The following is a 6732-nucleotide window of genomic DNA, read 5'->3' on the forward strand; positions in this document are numbered from 1 at the left end:
ATGTAAGAATAGATGATTCAAACAATATCACTAGTAATGTATTGATGTTTGTATGTCAAAATACTTTTGATGTTACTGTGCATTCAATAACCAATGGAATGGTACAATTTCTCACCGAAGCCCAAATGTAAAAGGCCCAAAAATGTCACAAAAATAGGACACGACTGACATACTTCACCACCCAGCTATACTGAATGTGTCCCCATGTATTTAGTCATATTTTAGCTGTTGTGTTTGAATGTGATATATTGTAGCTCTCAAATAGGAAAAGATGGGACATTATCACAGAAATACTACAGAATAGTACTAGTTTAATAGTAATAGTTCAGTGATAGTTTAATAAAAGCAATAGTACAACATGCATTATATAATAGTATCAGTTTACATTTCCTGACATTTTCTTTAAGTGGAATATTTTTCAAAATAAATTCATTTTTCTGTTCCCCAACCAGACGAGACTTCGGTCACTTTTGAATTAGAGCTGGTAAGTCTTGTATGGGTAAGTTTTGTGTGGAAATGCAATAGAGAGAAAAGCACATCAAAAGACCCTGCAATGACACAACATTAGATGGCCTTTATTTCTCTTTGAGCTTTTATGAATGATCGTCAAACACACAAGCCCCTTTCCACGATGCCACAGCAGCATTACACAGTTCTGGGGGTTAACGCTATTAATGTTATATTGTGTTCGTAAAACACAGGGCTTACAAAGTGTAGCAGGGAATGTTTTAATTTCTACATAACAGCGATTCAAAATCTTCAAAATTATTTGTTTAATTAGTTTGCAGAACATAAAACCCTTGATGGGTGAGAAGTCAACATGAAATCAAAATTGACCTTCTTAATACACATTTTATTGGCATACATACATGGCATATATATATACACATATACACTCAATATTTTCAGCTAACTGTAACAAATGCGTTCGCAATGACTTTTAGCGGATGTCAACAATTTATCAGTGCAGCTCGTCTAATTATTCTAATCCATTTAATTCTTGATGTATTTCACTTGGAAAAACACAATATTTATGTAACGTTTACAGAAGTGAGTTGCAAATGCCATTTCATGCTGACCAAGATTACCTCGTTATGATTTCTCACACGTGCTGCAAAATATTCCATATTTCAAAGCAATGTCTCATAGTGAGTGAAGATAATACAGGAATGTTTCATTAATTCCAATCAAATGTAAAAAGCCATATAGTTTCTTAATAAACACCAGACGTAGCTGCATTATTTTGCTGCACTGCTTAAAGCATCAGAATAGTCTCCTGAACTAAAAATACTGTACGTCTCTCTTCATGCCAGCCTGCTTCCCCAGGTGCCATCGACAGCCAGATGGCCTTCATAAATATGTTGTGACGACTCATATTTTAGTTCAGTTTAAGTTTTAATTCTGCTCATCAAAGTCTAGCGGAGCTCATCAGCTGTGTTTGAATCTCAGCGGTCTATCGTAGAGAGAAGACATTTGCACAGCTGCATCTCCTGTCAAATTAAGTGTGGAGGTGACGTTTGAAATCAAATTACAATAAAAGAGCCAGAGAGGCTTCGGATCTGACTGAAATAAACGGGGCTTGGTTTTCTTGGAGCCAACAAAAGTTTGTTTTATTTTCGATAGTTTGGAGGCTCATGTATTATGTCACAGTTTGTGGGCGGAGCCTCGCTATCTTGCACAAGATTGTAGACCATAAGCTCTACTCAGGTGGATGTCAAATATATCTTTAGATACAACATCCGCTTCTGCTATTTTAGCACTCATATATTAATGTGTAAGACCCAGGAGGCAGCAGTTAGACATCTAGAAACTAAGGTGCTCACCTGAGCGTCACAGGTTCAGGTCCCTAATATCTTCTACATGAATCCAGATGCATCTTTTTCTCCACGTTTTGGCGAAAACTGAGCTTTTGAAGATGCTCTCCAAGTGCTTGTTTTAGCATTGTAGTGTGGACTGTGAAAACCGACAACGAAGCATGTTTAGTCATGTGACGCATATTTTAAACATAGATTAAAGGCTTTAACATACATTTGCCTGTTATGTGCTGTTCACTTCACAGTGTTGCTAAAGGTAAATGTTACTTTGCACAATATTAATATTACATTCCCACAAAAATGACAAAAAATTACTCCTAGTTTCTGTGCTTTGGCAAAATATGAGGACAGTCGGGTTTCAGACCAAACAAATCATGGTGATTGAGTGTGACCTGAAGCACCAGTAAGTGGTAGAGTGTTTTTGCAAATAAAATGATCGTGCTAGAGGAATAGTATGAGAACTTTATTATGTGTGGTCTCTTAGTGCACATTCGCAGTAATACGATTCCAGAGTTTTCAGACGATTCCAGAGTTTCCAAAAGGCCATTTAAAAATCACAACATTGGCTGTTGCCTCTGATAAAACCAATACATTATTTGTATAATCAACATATCTAGGATTTAATTTATTGATAAATGGCTAGATTCACTGATTCTGGGGAAAAATCGAATTTTTTTTTATTTTAGACTCACTTTGCAACAGAATGATGACCATTAGATTTAGTTCTAATGAGACATTTTCCCACAAATAAACGCTGATGTTCAATTTATAATGTTAGGGCTTTATCAATATGAGCAGACTGCTTTATGAGTCTTAATTATGAAATAATTAGGTGGTGGACTACTTATCCTGTCGTGAAGGAAAGGGACTTGTGTGTGGGACTCGAGTTGGAAATTCAGTTTGCGAGCTTGCAATGTAAGAACAGAAATATAGATCCAGTTTCAGCTTGAAGCAAGCTTTGCAAATTGAATTGCTGAAGTGAATGTTTTCTCCAAGTCTCCGATCTCCCCCTGCATATAGCCGGGGCAGATGGGGACGCAGTCATTCGAGCTGATTCATGCAGGTCCTGTAGACTGAACCAGCAATAGAGCCATGTTTAGGTTTGGAATGTATTTATGTAGTAGAATGTACTTTCATAGAAGAGCTAACTGCATCTTTGTAGACACATTCAAATATACTGATATGAATTATTTACTTATATTATCAAAAAAATTATTATAATACTTGTGTGATTTGTGCGTGTGAGTGTTTTCTTTTTCTGTGGGTGCTTATCCCCATTTTTAGTTATTTTTAACTTGTACGAGCATGGCAAATCCTTGCTTGTGTGCTCTTCCATGATTCTGTAAATACTCTAGTGTCGGACTGCGAGTGAAAGCAGTCAGCGGGATTCTCAGTTAGCCATTTCACAACTTTTATGTAACTTGACAAATTATATAAACAAACAAAAAAAAAATATTTAGATTTGAGATATTATAAAGGGTAACAATATAATGTGAGATGGTGATTGTGCACAACTTCTGTGAGCGAGCAGTGCTTGAACATGACAGCAGTAGATGTTTGCTAGCCGTGGTATCAAATTACAAACTATCAGTTGTGAAAATACTATCGTGTCTTTGTCCGTCACTTTATTGCCATAATTTATGCTTTTAAAATAAAGTGCTAAATCTCTAAAAAGTGTAAACTTTTCTAAAAAAATAAACATATAAAGACATTAAACTCTTTTTGATGTGTGGTTTATTTTGTCCTGTGTCTTTGTGTGCTTTCTCCGATAAGCTAGAGGGCAGTAATGAGCAACAGCCAATAGATCTTAGTCAAGTTAGATGACATATTCTTGTATAAGCAGATGAAAATGAGGCCGTGAGGGATCGACATATAGAGTCTTTACAATGGCTCACACTGTATAAAGGTCCTAGATCACATAACTTTTGCAAACTCGCAGCTTTCAACCCTGTTTTATGGAGTTTTTGTCTCCTGAAAGTGTTTTTGGAAAGACGTTTCATCAGTTGATTAATCTGTATGTTTTTAAACATCAGTACAATCCACTGAATGCATTGTACTTCTATCCCTCACAGCCTGGATTTCATTTGTCAAAAATGAAAATCATCATTACACTGGCTATGAAATTACAAGTGGAAATAGCTTGGAAAAATAGCGAGGGAATGTTGGGTGAGCATGCTGTAAGCTCTTAAACGGCCTTGGGCCTGTCCTTAATGGTCAACATCATGTGATTTGCATTCATGTGGACTTCATGGTCATTCACATTGTTTTAAGCCATTTTTAAACACATAAAAGCTTTGTCATTTTAGGTTTCAGAAGAGTGTTCACAAGTGCTCCATTTGTGTCTGCTATATACCTTCAGTGTTCACTTCTACCAAGCCCACACTGAGGTGAGCTTTTCAACACTGAGTTCACTGCACGATTTTCAAAGTCGTTGGATCACTCTTGTTTTCACACTGCATGACTATCTTGGAAGCAGTCCATTGCTGCTGTGTTCACATTGCACGATAGATCGGCGACAAGAGGTTACACACTGCATGGCATTAAAGTAGGAAGAATCATAGACAACTCTGTCAGAGCCACAAACTACGTTTCACAAGCAAATGCACAAGAGAAGTGAAAAGAAAGTAAAGCAAGATCGCACGTGAGATCAGACTTGTCGCGCAAGATTGGAAATGTTTTTAAAATGGTAGCCCACAAGAAGTTCACGATACCAATGGTCTGTTCTGATTTGCAGCAAAAGGAAAAAAAATAAAAAGATTATGGGAGAGGAAATGGTTTGGGAGAGTTGCTGGTATCGTGGTCTATAACTTCCCGCTGACTCTTGCTCTCTCTTTGGCTGTTGGTCATCATTGTTGTATTTTTCAGTCCGAGCGCTGAATCACAGCTGGGTCCAGATATTTAACTTGTTAAATATTTAATGGACATCGCGACGCATCTGCAATTCTCTCAGATCACGTCATTAATAATTAACACTGCATGATTGTCACTTGCATGATCGAGCTCCGAATGTGCCTCCAATTTTGGGCATTTGTGGGAAAATTTACAAAACCTGTCGGTGAGGGAAAATCGGGGTTAAAATCATGCAGTGTGAACTCTGCATTAGAGTCAAAGCAGTAATTATGTCACAAAAGCCAGGGCGCCGTAATGAAGAAAAGGTTAGGACAATTCCAAGGACACTAATCAAAGAAGGGGCTGAACCCCATAAAAATATTTCTAACCCACCGCTCGGTTTGTAGCAATTGGTAGCACCCCATGATAGCAGTTTATAGATCCTGAGCCAATATGATGTCAAGAAACTCATGCATGAAAATGTGGGCTTGGAAGAACGCTGCGAGAATTAGTTGCCATTTGGAACATGGCCATTCTTCTGTGCAAACCAGTGCCAACAAATGTCCACAATTCCTCCATGTTCTTATATGGGTTTGTGTAAGGAAGTAATTCTGGGATAATAGTTGTCTGGGAAGAAAATCATATTATAATTGACTCACTTAGTCTGTGATTAGTACCGTAAAGTGCTCATCATAACATTGATGTCTTTAAATATGAGTAAGGCGACAAGATTCTGTCTTGCAGCAAGGGCGAAATTACGAGCGATCTGAAGAATGCAAATCAATATAAATCATCTCCCATCAAGGAGAAAACAGTCCCGTAAATCAAAGACTGACTGGAGTGTATGAAATACCATGAGATTACATGACATCAGTGACGTTTCAAGAGTTTGATGACGGCAGACTGTAGCCCAGTCCTTTGATTGGTTTGGAATTGCGAGAGTGACAAAGTGCTTTCAACTCAAAATGATCCAAAAAAATTTGTTTGGGATGTCTGTGATCATGTTTGGGTTTGAAAGCTTTAGTCTAGTCAGTCTCTGGTAATCTACCCTTGGGTGGGATAAGGTGGAAAGAATTTTCTGGGGAATGTTGGTGTTCTATGACAGGCGCTAATGAAATGATAGGGGTCCAGTTACTCTCTGCATCACAGGCGGGATAAGACCTCTCTTTCTCCACATCTCACAAGGCTTTCACTGATTAATCAGGCTCTTCTGTGGCCTACAGCCAAGTTCTCCTTCCACACTAAAGTCGCGTCTGAGGTGGAAAATGGACTAGGACCAGACCCATATGACTGGCCTCATGAGCCCTGGTGAGGTAAGACCAAGTATTTGAGCATGACAGTGGATAGAAGACATGTCGCCAGAATGTAAAAGATCCCAGCTGTTTATTGGACCCCTCTCATCTGGGAAAACCATTGCAGGTTTTTTTCCGCAGCTGTTTCTCGCCTCCATTGGAAGTTATTTTCGATGACTGAGCAAGCATAACACCAGGCCTGTGTCAGCGAAACCTGGGCAGAGCAGGAGGCACACGAGGGTTGGGTCGAGGTACTTAAGCACTTGAGTAAATGAGCGCTATTAACGTTCCCCCTTTCCTAACACAGTGACAAGTGAGCTGTGGAGTTTGGTTTCACCGGCGATGATGTTTGGGTTTGTACTGATGCCAGGTAACTCCCAGTAACAGGATTCCCAAACCTGCTTAGCACATCATCCCAGGGTGATAATTTTACAGGACCACGTGCTATTTAAAAACTTTGCATGCCATTCTTATAAACAGGCTTAATGATATTACAAGATATGCTGTAGGACAACCATTTCACTGTGACTACTGACCTATTTGCTTGTCAGATCAGTGGTTAGTTCTTCAAGCTGGTTGACATATTAAGGGAATTGGAGACTTGTCCAATAGCGCTGACATTTGTATACAAGTCACCCCCTAGTGGAATTCATATTGAACTTTCAAATTGGTGCGAAACCATCTTACCTTCTGCTTATTATTGGTGATTTTTTTTGTGCATGCAATGAACTTATGAATACATGCACACAAAACAAATAATCTGTGTAAATAATGATTAAATAAATATTTTTACTGTA

The sequence above is a fragment of the Carassius gibelio genome, chromosome B10, assembly GCF_023724105.1.
Source record: "Carassius gibelio isolate Cgi1373 ecotype wild population from Czech Republic chromosome B10, carGib1.2-hapl.c, whole genome shotgun sequence".
In the NCBI taxonomy this organism is placed as follows: Eukaryota; Metazoa; Chordata; class Actinopteri; order Cypriniformes; family Cyprinidae; genus Carassius; species Carassius gibelio.